The sequence below is a fragment of the Schistocerca nitens genome, chromosome 11 (genome assembly GCF_023898315.1).
Source record: "Schistocerca nitens isolate TAMUIC-IGC-003100 chromosome 11, iqSchNite1.1, whole genome shotgun sequence".
NCBI classification, from domain to species: Eukaryota; Metazoa; Arthropoda; class Insecta; order Orthoptera; family Acrididae; genus Schistocerca; species Schistocerca nitens.
The window spans coordinates 72,637,595-72,658,589 of NC_064624.1; the positions used below are offsets into that span (position 1 = coordinate 72,637,595).

Below are 20,995 nucleotides of genomic sequence, written 5' to 3' on the forward strand. Positions count from 1 at the left end.
TGGCACATACTCATCTAATGCATATTGTACGATGGTTTTGAATTTTGTCCACTGATCCTTAACACTGTCTGTACTTGAGATAAAACTTTTGTCTTGAGCCTTCAGGTACTCTGAAATCTTCTTTTTGTCACTTCGTCTAAACAGAAAAATTTTCCTACCTTTTTTCATATTTCTATTTTCGGCTGAAATCATCGATGCCGTAACCGCTTTATGATCGATGATTCCCTGTTCTGTCTGTTTCAAATAGTTCGAGTATGTTTGTCACCAGAAGGTCTAACATGTTATCGCCACGAGTCGGTTCTCTGTTTAACTGCTCAAGGTAGTTTTCAGATAATGCACTTAAAAAAAATGTCACTGGATTCTTTGTCCCTGCCACCCGTTATAAACGATTGAGTCTCCCAGTAAATTAAAATCTCCACCCAAAACTATAACATGGTCCGGAAGTCTACTCGAAATATTTTCCAAATTTTCCTTCAGGTTTTCTGCCACAACGCGCTGCTGAGCCAGGAGGCCTATAGAGACATACAATTACCAGGTTTGAGCCTGCTTTTCCCGTGACCTTCACCCAAATTATTTCACATTTCGGATCTCCATCAATTTCCTTCGATACTATTGCACTTTTTATCGCTATAAACAAGCCTCCCCCTTCAATGTCCAGACTGTCTAAATTTGCAATGTGTAAAAGGTTAATGGTATGTATTGCCAACTCAATCTGTATTTCCTTGTTTTCATTTTAGTGGAAAAAAGAGTTATAGGGTGATGTTTAGAATACGAAGAGATGTACAAATTGATTTGAAGAATGAATGTAAAAGGAGTCGTACCACATCATCACGATTTATCGTGTAAAATGATCCATGGAACATGAAAGTTACTATCTAACTGCTGAGGTGTGACGAAGACTGTGGCAGTGAGAACGAAAGACAATTGTGTCTCCTAAGTGATGTAGGAGACACTGGCTGTGGGAAGCAGTGTAAATCAATGGGAGGATAGAGGAGCCTAGTCAGAGGAAGACGCTGAGTATGTAGGTTTAGCTACAAAGAAGGACTGGGTAGGAGGACCTAGAATCTGCGTTAAAAACGCGGAAATGAATTCGTGCGCTAAAATTTTTGAAGAGGAAGGCGGGATGAGGATTGACGCAGGTGTTTCAACACTTTTCTGACAGGATCTTCTAGAAGATAATACCTTAGTTATGCTCCGACAGGAGTATTTTATCGCTAGCAAACAATAATGATTAATATTTGCACCATGTATGATAAAGGGAGACCTCAGATGGAAAACAAGTTCTAAGCAAAGCAGAATGGTGGAAGTAATATATAGGAGATTTATTCAACGGCGATGTACTGGAGGGCAATATTATGGAAATGGAAGAGGACGTAGATGAAAATGGGAGATATGATACTGGGTGCAGAATTTGACAGAGGAGTGAAAGACCTAAGTAGAAACAGGACCCCAGGAGGAGACAACATTCCGTTAGAACTACTAATAGCTTAGGCAGTACCAGCCATGACAAAAGTCTTCCATCTGGTGAGCAAGATCTATGAGAGAAACATTTATGACACAAGCGAAATACCCTCAGACTTCAAGAAGAATATAATAATTTCAATCCCAAAGAAAGCAGGTGTTGATAGGTGTGAAAATTACCGAACTGTTAGTTTAATAAGTCACCTCCAAAATACTAACACGAATTCTTTACAGAGGAATGGAGAAACTGGTAGAAGCCGACCTCAGGGAAGGTCAGTTTGTATTCCGTAGAAATGTTGGAATACGTGAGGCAATGCTGACCCTACGACTTTATCTTAGAAAATAGATTAAGGAAAGGAAAATATACGTTTCTAGCATTTGTAGATTTAAAGAAAGCTTTTGACAATGTTGACTTTTCAATTCTGAAGGTGGCAGGAGTCAAATACAGGGAGCGAAAGGCTATTTACAGTTTCTACAGAAACCAGATGACAGTTGGAAGAGGGGCATGAAAGGGAAGCAATAGTGGAGAAGGGAGTGAGAAAGGGTTGTAGCCTATCCCCGTTGTTATTCGATCTGTGTACTGAGCGAGCAGTATAAGAAACAAAAGAAAAATTTGGAGTAGAAATTGAAGTTCAGGAAAAGAATAAAAACTTAGAAGTTTGCGCACGGCATTGTAATTCTGCCAGAGACAGCAAACGACCCGGAAGAGCAGTTGAACCAGATGGACAGTGTCTTGGAAGGAGGATATAAGATGAACATCAACAAAAGCAAAACGAAGATAATGGAAAGTAGTCGAATTAAATCAGTTGATGCTGAGGGGATTAGGGAATGAAACACTTAAAGTAGTAGATGAGTTTCGCTATTTTGGGAGCAAAATGACGACAGTTGAAGTATAGAGGATATAAAACGCAGACTGGCAATCGCAGGGAAAGCGTTAATGGAGAAGAGAAATTTACTAACATTGAGTACAGATTTGTTGGGTTGTCCTTTCTGAAAGTATTTGTGTGGAGGATAGCAGTATATGGATGTAAAACATGGACGATAAGTAGTTTACACAAGCACAGAATGGAAGCTTTCGAAATGTAGTGCTACAGAAGAATGCTGAAGATTAGATAGGTGTATCACGTAACTAATGAGGAGGTTGCAAACAGAATTAGGGAAGAGAGTAATTTGTGGCAAAACTTGACTAGAAGAAGGGATCGGTTGGTAGGACATGTTCTGAGGTATCAAGGGATCAAAAATTTCGCACTGGATGGCAGCTTGGACGGTAAAAATCGTATAGGGAGACCAAGAGATGAATACACTAGGTAGATCCAGAAGGATATACGTTCCAGCAACTACTTGGAGATGGAGAAGCTTGGACAAGATAGAGTGGCATGGAGACCTGCATCAAACCAGTCTCTGGACTGAGGGCAACAACAACAGCAACATAGTAAAGGAAATGTGCTTCAGGACTTTTGAAAGAGTGCACATGGGTTTTCGTAGTTAATACTTTGAGATAGGAAGTCTGCATGTACATGCTCCACTTTTAAGCTGTACTCCTGCGTTTAATTTATCATTATATATTAAGAACTTTCATTTGCATCCTTACTAATGTGAGGCAGCTTTCACTGATACTTGCATAATGTCAGTAAACATTTATCAGATTCGTACTGTTGTTATCCTTTGGTGTTAGACAACATTGTTAGCCACACGGGAATCTATCTGTTCTGTCCACTGCCTCACAACTTGGCTTACTTGCCCGTGAGTACAAAGGCGAGCCAGCCGGCAGTGGACGCCGTGCGTTCGCCCACGGCGCCTCTGTTATTCCGCACGCGCCACGTTTAGGCGCTGCACCCAGGCAGAGGAGTGATACACAGGGTGATTCAGGAAGAGATGCAAATACTTAAATATGTTATTCTACAAGTAAAACCAACCAAAAAAGTTCATATAAACATAGGTCCGCAAGTGTTTAGTTACGGAGCTATGGCTAATAAAAGATTTTGCCTGAAATTTAGCAACTTCACTAATATGGAGCCATCGCAAAACTCTACGAGGTTGAAATAAAGCACGATTTCCATATATTTTGTTGTTATTGGTCTGGTGAATCTAATGAAACATGTCCAAGACGTGTGCCTGCAGTGGTTCTCCAGAACATTCAGAGAAGCAAAGTAAATTTGTTAACTTCACTGAAACGAGCAACAAAATCCGTTCATACCCGTGCAGCTAAATGCATTGAACTTGGTGTAGACATTTTTGAACATTTATTGTGGATTTATTGTGAAATTGTATGTACACTGTACAACTTCGTTAACACGGAGCTTTTGTTTTTTTCCGGTTTAACATGAATTCACGTGTGCTACGGTATTAATACAAGCAGATTATATGACACATTCATACAGTTTCACTCAACGTTATTACCTTCATTTTTCCAAATTTATATTTTCTACAACTTCTGTTGAAAACTTTGTGCAATTACCTGGAGTTTAAAAAAAACAAATTGGGCCAAGTAGTTAATAAACTAAAAGTTTTACGAAATTGCGTCTTCTCCGGATGTTCTGGAAAACCACTGCAGGCTCACGTCTGGGACATGTTTTATTAGATTCACCAGACCAATAACAACAAAATAAGTGGAAATCGTGCTTTATTTTAACCTCGGACAGTTTTACGATAGCTCCATGTCAGCGAAGTTGATAAATTTCATGCAAAATCTTTTATTAGCCGTAACTCCGTAACTAAACATTTCCGGTCCTATGTTCATGTGAAATTTTTTTAGTTTTACTTGTAGAATAATATATTAAAATATTTGTCTATATATGTCAGCATGGCAGTGTGGTTACATATTCTATCTACAGCGCCAAATATTCGTGTAGTCAGTCCCTCATTTTATAAAGATTCAGAGGCTCGGTTTTCAATTTTGTCTATAAAGTTAATTAACCAATTTTCGTCGTCTGTATGTATCATGCTATAGGCTACGTTTATAACTTCTGTTATGAAGAGCGTATCCGTTGTCTGTGATAGATGACGGAATGGGGGGGGGGGGGCGGGGGGATTCCCATTCATTTTGTGGATGGAGATTATGAAGAATTGTTTATTTACTATCAATATACCACTTCCAACTCCTTATGATAAGGTACCTACTAAAATAAATAGCTCTAGAATAAGGACCAGATTACCGTCAGATGCCGACCTGCTACCGTGTCATCCTTTGACATATGCCAACACTGATTACTTCCTCACAGTGGCAGCGAGCCCTGTACAGACGCATTAGATTTATTTGTGCAGACACTGCTTTTCCGCCAACGGACTTTAGTTTCAAATGTGGAGAAACTAGGGAGATAACAAAGCCATCAGACCACCAAAAACAGAAATTCTGTTGGCTATGACCGAGTGTTTATAGATTCATCACATCACTTAAGGTTAATAATAATGATGGCCTGATGGAGTTTCTGCTGATTTGATAGGATCACCCCTTAGCTATTTATGTAATCAACGACTTGGTGCATACTTCCTGACAGAGTTAAATGTACTATAGGAATAGCGAATATAAAAGTACACATAGCCAGACCATCTTTAATTATTTGCCTGTTTCACTCGTTCCACTCTTTTCAGAATTCTACGAAAAAGTGGCTACGAAAGAGTAGTGACGCTTTTAATTGAGCAGGACTCTTTAACTGCTTCACAGTTTCATTTTGAGGACTTCTCCACAGAAAATGGGATGTAAAGTGATTCATTAGCTAATGTGGTAATTTATCTTGTTGGTGTATTTCGTGACCGGGTGAAAATCTCCAATCGTGAGGAACACAAAGTTCTACTTGGCATCTACATCTACGTAATTAATCTGATATTCACAATAAAGTGCCTGGCAAAGGGTTCAATGAACCACCTTCAAGCTGTCTCTCTATCGTTGCAGTCTCGAACGGCGAGTGGGGAAAACGAGCACCTAAATTTTTCTCTGCGAGCCCTGATTTCTCTTATTTTATCGTGATTATCATTGCTCCCTATGTAGGTGAGTTACGACAGAATGTTTTTGCAATCGGAGGAGAAAACTGGTGATTGAAATTTCATGAGAACATCCCGTCGCAACGAAAAACGCCTTTCTTTTAATGACTGCCACTCCAATTCACGTATCATGTCTGCGGCACTATCTTCCCTGTTTCGTGATAGTACAAAACGAGCTGCCCTTCTTTGAAATTTATCGATGTCATACGTCAGTCCGACCTGATGCGGATCCCACACCGCACAGCAATACTCCAAAATAGGGCGGATAAGCTTGGTGTAAGTAGTCTCTTTAGTAGACCTGTTACAGCCTTTGAAGTGCTCTGCCATTGCATCAAAGTCTTTGGTTTGCTGTACCCATAATATTATCCATGTGATCGTAACAATTTAGGTTATTTGTATTTGTAATCCCTAAGTATTTAGTTACATTTACGCCCTTGAGATTTGTGTGACTTATCATGTAGTCAAAATTTGGTGGATATCTTTTAGTACTCATGTGAAATTTCACACATTTCACTATTAATGAGTTGTGTTGTAAGTCTAATTCCTCTTCCATATGTCGAGTTTGACATTCGTATCGGAAGTCCTAGGGTGTTATAGGCGTGAAACTAACCTCTGACTGAGGGGGAACATGACCTGTGAGTTCCGACTGGGCACACTCTCGCTCTTAATCTCCATGAATAACCTTGTAGAGACTCTAGCGTGCGGTTAAAAAACTGTAGATCGTGACCCAAGCACACTAATCAAGAATTCAAACTCAGCTCCATAAAACAAGGATGAAAACAAGGATGACAGCCGAAGATGCGGTTCACAGTTGGCAGTTTGTGAGTCTTAATACCACAGTGAGTCGCGTTATGCGTTTCCGAACAAGCAACAGTGACCTACTTGCAGCAGTATCAGTCGTTAATGGTCACAAACTAAATGAAACAGTTTGTGTAAAATTCCTTGGTGTCCGAATGGGTAACAAATTAAAAAGTCGTCAACGAACAGAGACAAACCCAACAAGAACATCTTCCGCTCTCAGAAGCACCTCGCACCCTACTGACCTACAGGCTGGGACCTTTACTCATTCTGCCTCTTGTCACATTGATTTGCGGTAATGTCTCCTGGTGCACTGTACCGAAAGCAGATGAAGTGTTTATTCCGCGGAGGTGGACAGTAAGATTATTGCGGCACGTAGATAATCTTGCTTAACTCTTACAGTTGTTTCACTACTTCCAAATACCTTTATTGTAGCCGACAATTACAATCGGTTTTACCAGAGCACAGGGCGATTCAAAAGACTGCGCAGAAACTGTAACAGGTGCCACAGTTTTTTCGTCGGGAATTGGTGATACATACACGAGGCTTTTGATACGCCCCTACAAAATTAAAAATAATTTTTGGGGGTCGTCAGATGTGGAGAGCGAGGTGACCATGCACAGGGACCACCTCTACCTGTCCAGCGTCTGAGTTACGTGGAACTGAGTGCATCACGTACATTAAAGGAAAATGTGCTGATGCTCTTCCTATTGGCCATTTCAGCAATGCACAACATTGTCGACTAAACAATACACTGCTGAAGTTCAGAGGCACTTTCATTGGCAGTCTTGTTGTTCCTGAAATTCCGTAGCCTGGGATTTAGTTCCAACTGGTTAGGTTGTTTCATTTTGGCTAACCGGTCAGCTCCTTCGGGTTGTGTGCAGTCTTTCAAATAACTGTACATAACGTAATAAATTCTACGTCCAACTGTCCACAATATTCTTTCTTGTTTTAGGAAAAACATTGACCAGTCCTCAGTGCCGGAAGGTCGGTCAACTGGGAAATAGGGCTTACATATACTGTCACTTTGTGGAAGAAGCTTGCTGCAAGTATCCATTGCTCATAATGCCCCGACATGCTTAAATCTAGGGTAAAATTAGTTCAGACAACAGCTTTGAAAAACATACAGGATGCGACGACATAAATATTGGTAGTAATGGTACTGTTAAAATTATGCTGTAAGAGTAATCTGCTATTGTGCATAGCTCGTGTTAACCAATACAGGAAGGCATCAGACGAGCTGTTGCGTTCCAGGTCATGGAACATCGCAATAACCAATCAAGATAAAGTTCCTTGTAAATGGTTCAAATGGCTTTCACCACTATGGGACCTAACATCTGAGATCATCAGTCCCCTGGAACTTAGAACTACTTAAACCGAACTAACCTAAGGACATCACACACATCCATGCCCGAGGCAGGATTCTAACCGGCGACCGTAGCGGTCGCTCAGTTCCACACTGAAGCGCCCAGAACAGTTCGGCCACAGTGGCGGGCAAAGTTCCTTCTCCTTCTTCCTTAAGTAACCAATTAAACGAACTATCTTTTTAAAATTATAACGTAATGGCGTGCACAGTGAACAGTAACAACAAAATATAAGGGACACGGCATAGCTAGAGCGCTGCTAATGGCCGAAACGTTGGCTTCCCTCCAGCAGCAGTAGTTTCATCCATGATGACGCGGTACCACACCCAGAAAACGTTTATGTCGACAGACTCTGGCCTCGGAAGCCTATCCAATTATAACAGTATAATGAGTCACTGTCCTCTAACATTACCTTTTCTTTATATAGAGATAACGGACACAATGCGTAGTATCGATTCTTGCATAGGTAATAATTGTCTCAGCTGTTTCATTAAAAGAATTCATATGATTTTCTATACGATGTAGTCTATGTCAGGCTACAATATATAAGAAAGAAATTAATGTGTTAAAATTCATATGTAGTAACAGTTAAAATTAGTCTTGTTTTAAAAATAACTGAAATTGCGAAATTTGTGGTGTGCTTAAATATTATTAAATGTACAATCTAATACTAAATATTAAATTTATTTCTAGATTGATTTAAAGAATAATGATACATTTTAGCGAGGATTATTCGTTGGTACAACACTCCGTCGTCAGGCCACGAGTGGCCTGCCGGGACCATCCGACCGCCGTGTCATCCTCAGAGGAGAATGCAGATATGAGGGGTGTGTGGTCAGCACGCCGCTCTCCCGGTCGTTATGATGGTGTTCTTGATCGAAGCCGCTACTATTCGGTCGAGTAGCTCCTCAATTGGCTTCACGAGGCTGAGTGCACCCCGAAAAATGCCAACAGCGCATGGCGGCCTGGATGGTCACCCATCCAAGTGCCGACCGCGACCGACAGCACTTTGGTGATCTCACGGGAACCGGTGTATCTACTGCGGCAAGGCCGTAGCCATTCTTTGGTAAAGAAAGTTTGTAAATTCTTTTGCTTTTTTAAACTGTTTGGAATAATGTGAGTACCGCAGAATGTATGGATTGGTGAGCATGCCTCCGATGGAAGAAGAAGTCTTTTGTCACCAACAACGCAGTTATTGTTTTTTTTTCTAATCTAAAAAATGTATAAACGGTGTGATGTTGAAAGATGTGACAAAGAAGAAAATCCAAGAATAATATAGGCAAATCTTCATCGGTTATTTAGTCATCAACAATCTACAAAATCGAAATTCCAGTTGCAAGAATGTACCCCTAGATAAGAATTTGAGCCATCTACAACAAAAACGAGATAATGAAGATAGGTAAAGGGTTATTCTTTTGTATATCTTCAGCCTCTCGATGCTTTAGAAATTTGGGCAAAGACAGATAATTTTAATACTGATGTGTGGGAGAGTAAGATTACGAAGTTAAGAGAGACAGAAAAAAGGACTCGGTCCTTACTTTACTTCCCCGCATTTTCACTGTGGCGGCTTTTAAGAATGAGGAACACTGAAGACAGGAGACTAGGAAGCTGAGTTAAGTGAGGGGCGGCAGAAGTGCGGCGGAAACTCACCAGAGACGTGCAGCGGCGCAGCAGGCGGAGCAGTGGCGGGCGGCGGCGGCGGCTCCCGCCTTCTCTTCTGACCTCGCGCCCTGGCCGCGGCTGGGCTGGGCCCGGCCGCCGCCCCCCCCCCCCCCACTGAGCCCATGGTCATCAACCCTGCTCCGCCCCCTTCCCCACCTGGCCCCCTTCCCCCATACACACCCACGCCCGACCCCAACAACGAAAGATCTGCAGCCGTCTGACGTCTCAAGTACTGCTGCGCAGCGCCTCACACCGAGGACGTGGAGGGCGCCTTCGTAATCGGGACAACTGCGCCGCTCCTGTTTCTCAGGTCGCGACCTCTCTTGACTCGACTCCAGGAGGGTCGCGTACTAGCACACGGTGAGCTCTCCATCCCAGCCGTCATTCTCTCCCCCCCCCCCCCTCTGAAATACTCACTCCGGACAAAAAACTCGTAACCTCAGGTGACGTCACGCTCATATCGCGCCTCTAGTCTTGACACTGCCCTCATTTTCGTGAAGAAATGAGTCCACTTCGTTTCTGAGGCGTGCCGTATAAATGATAATCGGACCTGTAGAGCTACAAAACTGTGAGGAGAGTCAAATCAGGAACGTGTGTGTTGACAGCAGTTGTCACCTTTAAAGGTGGCAGCGTATACAGCATAATAATCAACAAAGCTGCAGAGAAAGGGCGACACTTTGACAACGAAAATGTTTCAATAAACACCGTGGTTAAAGTTCACTGCAACCTCAATAAGTAGGCTAGAGTAAAAAGCACCTTGAAACTTCACACAACCACTTCCACCCTGAACTGAATCCTCTGTAAGTGTTGTTGTTGTGGTCTTCAGTCCAGAGACTGGTTTGATGCAGCTCTCCATGCTACTCTATCCTGTGCAAGCCTCTTCATCTTTAATGCAACACACATCCTTGTACGCTTCCCTCCAGTACTAAACTGGTGATCCCTTCATGCCTCAGAACATGTTCTACCAACCGATCCCTTCCTCTAGTCAAGTTGAGCCACAAATTCTTCTCCCCAATTTAATTTTGTACGTGCTCATTAGTTATGTAATCTACCCATCTACTCTTCATTTTTCTTCTGTAGCACGACATTTCAACAGCTTCTGTTCTCTTATGGTCTAACTGTTTCTCGTCCATGTTTCACTTCCAAACACAGCTAAACTCCGTACAAATACATTCAGACAAGCATTCCTGACACTTACATGTATACTTGGCGCCAACAAATCTCTCTTCTCCAGGAACGCTTCCCCAGCCAGTCTACATTTTGTATAGTCTCTATTTCGACCATCATCAGTTATCTTGCTCCCCAAACATCAAAACATTTCTACTTTAAGTATTTCATTTCCTGATCTAATTCCCTCAGTATGACCGGATTTAATTCGACTACATTCCATTATACTCGTTTTGCTTTCGTTTATGTTTATTTTATATCCTCCTTTCAAGACACTGTCCATTCTCTTCATTTGCTCTTCCAGGTCCTTTGCTGTCTGTGACTGAATTACAATATTATCGCCAAACCTAAAAACTTTTATTTGTTCTCTATGGATTTTAATCCCTGCTCCAAATTTTTCTTATCGTTCCTTTACTGCTTGCTCAATATACAGGTCGAATAACATCAGGGACAGACTACAACTCTGCTTCACCCCCTTCTCAACAATTTCTCCTCTTTCATACGTCTCGACTCTCATAGCTGTCATCTGTTTTCTGTCCAAATTGTAAATAGCTCCCTGTATTTTACCCCTGCCACCTTCAGAATTTGAAAGAGACTATTCCAATCAACATTGTCAAAAGCTTTTTCTATGCCTATAAACGCTAGAAACGTAGGTTTGCCTTTCCTTAACCTATCTTCGAAGGTAAGTCATAGAGTCAGTATTGCTTCGCGTGTTCCGGAATTTCCACAAAATCCAAACTGATCTTCCCCAAGGTCGCCTTTTACCAGTTGTTCCGTTCATGGGTGTAAAAAATTTGTGTCAGTATTTTGCAGCCATGAGTTACTACGGTAATTTTCGCACCTGTCAACACCTACTTTCTTTGGGATTGGAATTCTTATATTCTTCTTGAAGTCTGGAGGTATTTCGCCTGTCTCATACATCTTCCTCACCAGATGGAAGAGTTTTGTTGTGGCTGTCTCTCCCCAGGATATTAGTTGTTCTAATGGAATTTTATTTACTCATAGGTCCTTGTTTCTGCTTGGGTCTTTCACTGCTCTGTCAAATTCTTCATTCAGTATCACTTATCCCATTTCATCTTCATCTATGTCCTCTTAAATTTCCATAATATTGCCCTCTTGTACATTGCCCTTGTATAGACCCTCTATATACTCCTTCCAACTTTCTGTTTCCTTTCTTTGGTTAGGACTGGTTTCCCATCTGAGCACTTGATATTCATACAAGTGGTTCTCTTTCCTCTGAAGGTCGCTTTAACTTTTTTGTTGGCAGTGTCTATCTTATGTCTATCTTACCTCTAGTGATATATGCTTCTACACCCTTACATTTGTCTTCTAGCCATCCCTGCTCATCCGTTTTGTACTTCCTGTCGATCTCATTTTTGAGATGTTTGCATTCCTTTTCGCCTGCTTCATTCACTGCAGTTTTATATTTTCTTCTTTCATCAATTAAATTCGATATCTGTAAGTAGTGGCTTGAATTCGGAAGAATGAAAAGAAGATCGCAGTTTGATGGCACATCGTCACAGAGGTCAATGGAGGCGATTGGGTTTGCACTAAAGCCTCATTGTGCCCTCGACACCTCGGCACCAGTAGACAAGATGCGAAACTGTGACTTGTGGGAACATATTACACACCTCCAGCCAGCTGCAGCTCAGTTTCTGTGTTGTTTGGCCTGCTGAAGTTCCACAGTCTAATAGGGTGCTTGGTCCCAACTCCGTTGCATACGCTTCTCTTGGCAAATATCGCCCGGAAACGTTGCGATATGGCCATGTATTCAGTGACGGAAGCTTTCCTTCATCGATTTGAAACCATCTGTAGTTGACAAGCTGTGGCTTTTGTCGTTGGCCCTAGCGGTAAAACTGTTTTTATGACATACCTGCTGTTGTATTTCTTTCCATATCGATACATTGGACAGCACATGTTCATAGACCTACAAATCGGGGAACTTCAGGCAAGGTGTGGTCAGATTTTAAAGACACGTCCAAACATGATAGCACCTACGTTTTCTTGTGTGAACTGCCCATAACCCGCGATATACTTCTATACAAAGCTACACTCCAGAAAAGTACCTTTCAGAAACTGCTTCACAAATGTCTCTTTTCGTGAAGTACTTTTCACGCTATTCCAATTACGAATTTGAATCTTCTCTACTTCGGCTGTCATCACTTATTTTGCAGCCCAAATAGAAAGTCATCTACAACCTTTACTGTTTCATTTCCTAATCTAGTACCCTAAGGATAGTTTGATTTAATTAGACCATATTCCATTCCCCTTATTTTACTTTTTTGTTCATGCTCTTTTTAAAATTTCTCCTCAAGACTCTATCCATTCCATTCAACTGATCATACGTTTCTACATTCCTCTGGAAGCCAAACTGATCTTCCCTGGTGTCGGCTTCTACACTTTCTTCCATTCTTTTACAAACAATTCATGTCAGTATCTGACATCCATGACAGCACACTGATGCTTTGGTAAAACTGAAACCTTTACTTGCCTTGTGTGGTACTGGAATTATTACATTCTCATAGATGTTATAGATCTTGTACACCATATGGAACAATTTGGTCGTGTCTGCTCCCACAAGGATCCCAAAAACTCTGAGAGAATGGTGTCTACTTCAGGGACCTTGTTTACATTTAAGTCTTTCTGTGCTCAGTCAAATTCTTCTCGGAATGTCGTATGACCCATCCTATTTTCGGCACTTGCTCTACTACTTTTCCCTCATATTCCTTTGACTACGTGCCAACTATTCACCTAGTTGTGCTTTTATTCCACCTCCATTACACAGTCAGTAATGCTGTAATTCAGCTTTACACTCACATCCGTTCTCAGATAATTTTGTATATTTTCCTGTCTGTCTATTATTTCCCCACCTGCATCTGTCCTCTGTTTCAGTATATCATTCTTGATTTACACTGTTTTCTTTTCGATATTGTGATTGTACATTATTTATATCGCACTACAATCGATTCTAAAACCAAGCCTCTAATTTGCTCGAAAGGTGATTTCATTCGTTGTTGGCGTTTAGTTGGCCTAGAAGAAAGCAGTACCAACTCTTCCATAATATGAAGGTCGTTTCGGTATATTCCGTTCCATGCATTACTTATTAGTCTATCTTGCCGTTGTCAGGACACGACAGCTTCCTCTGTGGTTGCTGAGGGCAGTCCAGGTGGTTGTGTGGTGCAGACCTCCCTGCCTGGCATCTCTCGCTCTCTGCAGTTCAGCGTTTTCCACTGTCCTGATGAACTGCAGCGCTAACTGATGCGATAGAATGTTCCTGTCTACATCTACATCTACATGGATACTCTGCAAATGAAATTTAAGTGCCTGGCCGGCATCACAATTCTCTGTTGTTCCAGTCTCGTATAGCGCGCGGAAAGAACGAACACCTGTATCCTCCCGTACAAGCTCTGATTTCCCTTATTTTATCATGACGATTGTTTCTCCCTTTGTAGGTCAGTGACAAAAAAATATTTTCGCATTCGGAGGAGAAAGCTGGTGATTGGAATTTCGTGAGAAGATACCGTCGCAACGAAAAACGCCTTTGTTTTAATGATGTCCACCCCAAATTCTGTATCACTTCAGAGACACTCCCTCCCCTCTATAATACAAAACGTGCTGCCTTTCTTTGAACTTCTTCGATGTACATCGCCCCTCCTATCTGGTAAGGATCCCACACCGCACAGCAGTATTCTAAAAGAGGACAGACAAGCGTATTGTAGGAGTCTCCTTAGTAGGTCTGTTACAGTTTCTAAGTGTCCTGCCAAAAAAACGCACCCTTCCCCACAATATTTTCTGTGTGTTCTTTCCAATTTAAATTGTTCATAATTGTAATTCCTAGATATTTAGTTGAATTTACGGTCTTTAGATCTGACGGAAGTTTAACGGATTCCTTTTAGCACTCATGTGGAAGAACTCACCCTTTTCGTTAGTTAGAGTCAATTACCAATTTTCGCACCATACAGATATCTTTTTTTCTAAATTCCTCACTATACTAACACTGACTGGATCCTCTCCTTCGCTCTCAAGGGTGCTCAGTGCAGGTCTCGTTGAAACCCAGTCTGATACTTTCGTAAAATGTGTGAACGCCAAGAAGTGTTAGCCCACAGTCATTAGATTAGTCCACGTTTAAATCTAGGACTTGCAAGTGTTCCACTGCCCTCAATTCACTTCTACAGTCAGCTTGTTATTTGGCTTCTATGGCTCTGAGCACTATGGGACTTAACAACTATGGTCATCAGTCCCCCAGAACTTAGAACTACTTGAACCTAACTAACCTAAGGACATCACACAACATCCAGTCATCACGAGGCAGAGAAAATCCCTGACCCCGCCGGAAATCGGACCCGGGAACCCGGCCGCGGGAAGCGAGAACGCTACCGCGCTTTGGCTTCTTTAATGTTGGCTTTCCCTTTTTCTATGCATTGTGAATATCTAGCAGATTGTGGAGAGTCAGCTGGTACGTTAATAAATGTTTATGCTCGACTGTATCGATCTTTTTAAAGTTAAGCAATTTGACCATTGCTGCAGTATATAGGGAGTAATCTACTCCATAGACATTGTGTGCTTACGTTCTTTAGCATTAATGTTTTGCGATTTCTGTTGAACCATCATCATTTCTTGGCGGTTTTTGTTTCTTCACACCACGCATATATTTATCCAAACCATCTGAGGCAATATGGGCACTGTAGCAATATTTGATTAGCGATTTAATGTTGTCATTTTACATAACCAACAACGATTTTTCATTTTTGAGCACTTAGCTTTAGGAATACGAAGATGTGTCATGATTGTGACACACTGGACTACATTTTAGACTGATCTGAAGACGGCTCGTCAGTGAGCCGAAACGGGTAATCAATAAAGAAAATTTGCGACCTTAACGCAGCATTTTTATCCACACATGTGTAAATCAACAGATCGTGTATCTTCCTCTTGACAATGTCAGAGAATAACAGTATTTTTGATTCGAAAATATTGTTTGGAAACTTCCATTTGTTACGAGGCTAATATTACTCACTCAAAGAAAAGAAGTGACACCTAGGCCCCTTACCCTGTGCATTTCAAAATATCATTTGTTTTCAAAGAGAAATAAAATCAGCGCAAAGAAGAACTGTTTACAAATCAGCAGGTTATTGCATAAACATAACACTACAGCATCCACTTACAGTTTGTAAGTGAATTACTTGAACTTTTCGGGGAATTTCACAATTCGAACAAATCGGGAAACTTTCTTTGGTGACACTTGGAGGTGCATATAACTCATTCACAGATGATGTGCTGCGCATGTTATCCTATTGATCACTGGCGTTTTACGTCACAAGAACGTAGCCAGATTTCACTCAGTTAGGTGGGATGTTCCCTTTAATATCCTGACATTTTAGAACGAAGTATTCTCTTTTCGCTCCAGGACTTCGTAGTGGCCCTCGTAGGGAGGCCCTAAATTGGCTTTAACTTTGTCATTCCTCCCAAATACATGTCACAGCTGCAAAATACTAACGTGAATTCTTTACAGACGAATGGAAAAACTGGTAGAAGCCGACCTCGGGGAAGATAAGTTTGGATTCCGTAGAAATGTTGCAACGCGTGAGACAATACTGACCCTACGACTTATCTTACAAGAAGGATTAAGGATAGGCAAACCTACGTTTCTAGCATTTGTAGACTTAGAGAAAGCTTTTGACAATGTTGACTGGAATACTCTCTTTCAAATTCTCAACGTGGCAGGGGTAAAATAAAGGGATCGAAAGGCTTTTTACAATTTGTACAGAAAACAGATCGCAGTCATAAGATGCGAGGGACATGAAAGGGAAGCAGTGGTTGGGAAGGGAGTAAGACAGGGTTGTAGCCTCTCCCCGATGCTATTCTATCTGTATATTGAGCAAGCAGTAAAGGAAACAAAAGAAAAGTTCGGAGGAGGCATTAAAATCCATGGACAAGAAGTAAACACTTTGAGGTTCGCCTATGACATTGTAATTCTGTCAGAGACAGCAAAGGACTTGCAAGAGTAGTTGAACGAAAAGGACAGTGTCTTGAAAGGAGGATATAAGATGAACACCAACAAAAGCAAAACGAGGATAATAGAATGTAGTCGAATTAAGTCGGGTGATGCTGAGGGAATTAGATTAGGAAATGAGACACTTAAAGTAGTAAAGGAGTTTCGCTGTTTGTGGAGAAAAATAACTGATGATGGTCGAAGTATGGAAGTGAAACATGGACGATAAATAGTTTAGACAAGAAGAGAATAGAAGCTTTCGAAGTGTGGTGATACAGAAGAATGCTGAAGATTAGATGGGTAGAGCACATAACTAATGAGGAGGTATTGAATAGAATCGGAGAGAAGAGGAGTTTGTGGCACAACTTGTCTAGAAGTAGGTTCTGAGGCAACAAGGGATCAGCAATTTAGTACTGGAGGGCAGCGTGGAGGGTAAAAATCGTAGAGGGAGACCAAGAGATGAATAAACTAAGCAGATTCAGAAGGATGTAGGCTGCAATAGGTACTGGGAGATGAAGAAGCTTTCACAGGATAGAGTAGCATTGAGAGCTGCATCAAACCAGTCTCAGGACTGAAGACCACAACAACAACAGATGTTTACTAACGCGTATTGTTTGCTTCACCTCGTGGGAACATTTTGAAGGGCGTTGTTTATCGATATTTTGGCGTAGCTGAGAGGTGTATGGTTGTAGGTCTATGTCTTGTTTGCTTCCCGACCTGAAAACGAAATTCAAATGGAAATTGTCAGAGTCGTGCCACGTAGCATCCCAGCAGCTGTTGAGTTATTTTCGTCTGTCAAACACCAACTCAGCCGTAGAGGAATTGTGGGAATCATGTCATTCCATTTAATTTTACCATCTGCTCCGACAGCTGCCTTCAGCATTCGATGAGTTTTCTCTATTTCCCCATCTGATTGTGGATGACATGCCGTAGTTTGCTTTAATTTACTATCACAAATTTAAGCAAATGAAGAGAATAGCTTTGACTAAAATTGTGCTGCTCGGTCACTCACTGTTTTAGTTATGTGCTGATCCAGAAGTTATAAAACACTCGTACCACTATTCCTGCTAGGACATCAGACAGTGGAGTGACAGCTGTCCATTTCACTGAACCGTTCGGTGGACGTTAAATGGTTCAAATGGCTCTGAGCACTGTGCGACTTAACTTCTGAGGTCATTAGTCGCCTACAACTTAGAACTAATTAAACCTAAATAACCTAAGGACATCACACACATCCATGCACGAGGCAGGATTCGAACCTGCGACCGTAGCGGTAGCTCGGCTCCAGACTGTAGCGCCTAGAACCGCACGGCCACTTCGGCCGGCTGGTGCACGTTAAGCTGTATATGAATTCTTCTGAGGGAGGCCGTATGCCCATCATATCGTGTTCCAAGCGAAACTAATTGCTGAGTGACACCCTTTGGTGCATTCATCGCCTATTTTGTATTTAATCTGTTTAAATTCTTTAACAAAAGTTTCTTTTAAAGAATTATCCCTCCGTGTCTGTCCTAGTACCTGCTTCTGTGCGCTCTGGATGGCAGATCGCACCTTGCCGTCAACTTCTATAGTCCTATGTTCTATCCATTCTAGTACGATTTCGCCTATTTTTGGACATCTTGTTTGATGTTTGACAAACAAATCAGCAAGTGAGTTATTTAAAAGGAGACTTAATACTAGGGTGTGTCACCCAGTTGTAATACTGAAAAACTTTAAATTGCTGAGAGTTACACTATGTGGTCAAAGTATCCGGACACCCCCATAAACATACGTTTTTCGTATTAGGAGCAATATGCTGCCATCTACTGCCAGGTACTATATGTCAGCGACCCCAGTAGTCATTAGAAATTGTGAGAGAGCAAAATGGGGCACTCTGCAGAACTCACAGGCTTCGAACATGGTGAGGTGATTGGGTGTCACTTGTGTCGTACGTCTTTACACGAGATTTCCACATTCCTAAATATCCCTACGTCCACTGTTTCCAATGTGATAGTGAAGTGGAAACGTGAACGGACATGTACAGCACAAAAGCGTACAGGCCGGCCCCATCTGTTGACTGACAGAGACCGCCGAGGGTTGAAAAGAGTTGTAATGTGTAAAATGCAGACATCCACCCAGACGATAACAAAGGAATTCAAATCTGAATCAGGATCTACTGCAAGAACTATGAAGATAGGCGGGAGGTGGGAACACTTGCACTTCATGGTAGGGCGGCTGCTCACAAGCCACACATCCCACCCGTAAATGCCAAACAACGCCACTTTTAGTACAACGACCGAAAACAATGGACAACTGAACAGTGGACAAACATGTGGCGATCCGATGGAAGGGTGTGGGAATGGCCAATGCCCGGTGAACCTCATCTGCCGGCGTGTGTAGTGCCAACAGTAAAATTCGGAGGCTGTGGTGTTATGGTGTGGTGGTGTTTTCCAAAATGGTTCAAAAAATGGTTCAAATGGCTATGAGCACTATGGGACTTAACATCTGAGGTCATCAGTGCCCTAGAACTTAGAACTACTTAAACCTAACTAACCTAAGGACATCACACACATCCATGCCCGAGGCAGGATTCGAACCTGCGACCGTAGCGGTCACGCGGTTCCTGACTGTAGGGCCTAGAACCACACGGCCACCATGGCCGGCTTTTTCAAAAATCAAATGGCTCTGAGCTCTATGGGACTTAACATCTGAGGTCATCAGTCCCCTAGAACTTAGAACTACTTAAACCTAAATAACCTAAGGACATCACAGACATCCATGCCCGGGGCAGGATTCGAACCTGCGACTGTAGCAGTCGCTCGGTTCCGGACTGAAGCGCCCAGAACCGCTCACCTACCACGGGTGGCGGTGGTATTTTTCATGGAGGGGGCTTGCTCCTCTTGTTGTTTTGCGTGCCACTATCACAGCACAGACCTACATTGACGTTTCAAGCAACATCTTGCCAGAGCGGAAGCTGTCATTAAGGCTAAGGGTGGGCCAACACCACATTGAATTCCAGCATTATAGGTGGAAGGCTACAGAAGAATGCTGATGATTAGATGGGTAGATCATATAACTAATGTGGAGGTATCGAGTAGGATTGGGGAGAAGAGAAGTTTGTGGCACAACTTGACTAGAAGAAGGGATCGGTTGGTTGGGCATGTTCTGAGGCATCAATGGATCACCAATTTAGTATTGGAGGGCAGTGTGGAGGGTAAAAATCGTAGAGGGAGACCAAGAGATGAATACACTAAACAGATTCAGAAGGATACAGGTTGCAGTAGGTACTGGGAGATGAAGAAGCTTGCACAGGATAGAGTAGCATGGAGAGTTGCATCAAACCAATCTCAGGACTGAAGACCACAACAGCAACAGATGGAAGGCACTCGAACTTTTAAGTCACTGTCAGCCAGGTGTTCGGATACTATCGATCACATACTGGACGAATGTTAGTTGTTGATTCATCGCACTGTAATAATCCTTCACTAGTGTGTCCTGCTGTTGAAACTTGAGATATGAGAACTAGAGGGAAGTTTCTCGAGTTTTTCATAGCTCATTTGAGCATCTGCTATCTTATTGTAATCAGTTGGTGGAACGGTGGTCTGGCCTTTTAATATTGAAGACTACGACTAACGTGTGGACAGGGCCAAGGAACTGACATATCAGACGTGATTTCACACACAAATAATTTATACATAACATACAATACGTAACACCAATTACGTAAATCCTGCTTCGATGCTTAAAATTGCCCAAAATTGGAGGGCCTCCACTTTCGAATTGGAAAGGCTTTAATTTAAGAAGCTAAAACACCTATTTTCATTTTTTAAAATTATAATAATACAACACATAAGTAAGCGCTAAGTGAACGCACTCTTAAATCTTTAATTATTAATCACAAAGCGTGGGATTTACCACATTTAAATTCTCATTGCAATATAAAACATAAATACATGAATTCACAACACAGCATGGCTTCAAAATTTCTACCTGGACGACGTATGGTCCTAAAACTTTCGTATTACATTCCAGCCAATCACATTAATAGCTTATAAACACGGTTGGTAAAATACAAACGTTTGCACTATTGTAAGTAGGCTGTTTAGGTTTTTTTATTGGTAACGCCACCTCTGTATAAAAAAATCACTGGCTGTGCTGTGTGCAGTCTGTGGCTGCTTTGCATTGTTGTAATACTCAACCATTGTAGTGTTAGGCAGCTGGCTGTGAACAGCGCGTAGCGTTGCGCAGTTGGAGGTGAGCCGCCAGCAGTGGTGGATGTGGGGAGAGAGATGGCGGAGTTTTGTAATTTGTCATGAACTGCTATATATATGATGATATCAAGGTAAATACATTGTTTGTTCTCTATTAATATCTTTCATTTGCTAACTATCCCTATCAGTAGTTAGTGCCTTCCATAGTTTGAATCTTTTATTTAGCTGGCAGTAGTGGCGCTCGCTGTATTGCAGTAGCTTGAGCAGCGAAGATTTTTGTGAGGTAAGTGATTTGTGAAAGGTGTAGTTTAATGTTAGTCAGGGCCATTCTTTTGTAGGGAATTTTGAAAGTCAGATTGCGTTGCGCTAAAAAAATATTGTGT

The 20,995-nt window shown here is 41.8% G+C and overlaps 1 protein-coding gene across 2 annotated transcripts in view; it reads right to left on the reverse strand.

The window, feature by feature from the left end:
* The window catches only part of LOC126213008 (poly [ADP-ribose] polymerase tankyrase-1-like), an 88,006-nt gene extending 78,669 nt beyond the window's left edge, over nt 1-9,337 (reverse strand). Inside the window, exon 1 of one of the 2 annotated variants that reach the window (XM_049940563.1) lies at nt 9,255-9,337. The gene's annotated coding sequence lies outside the window, so the exon portion shown is untranslated. The remainder of the gene's footprint in view (nt 1-9,254) is intronic. The other variant, XM_049940562.1, reaches the window with a different exon arrangement.
* Nucleotides 9,338-20,995: the final 11,658 nt, after the last annotated feature.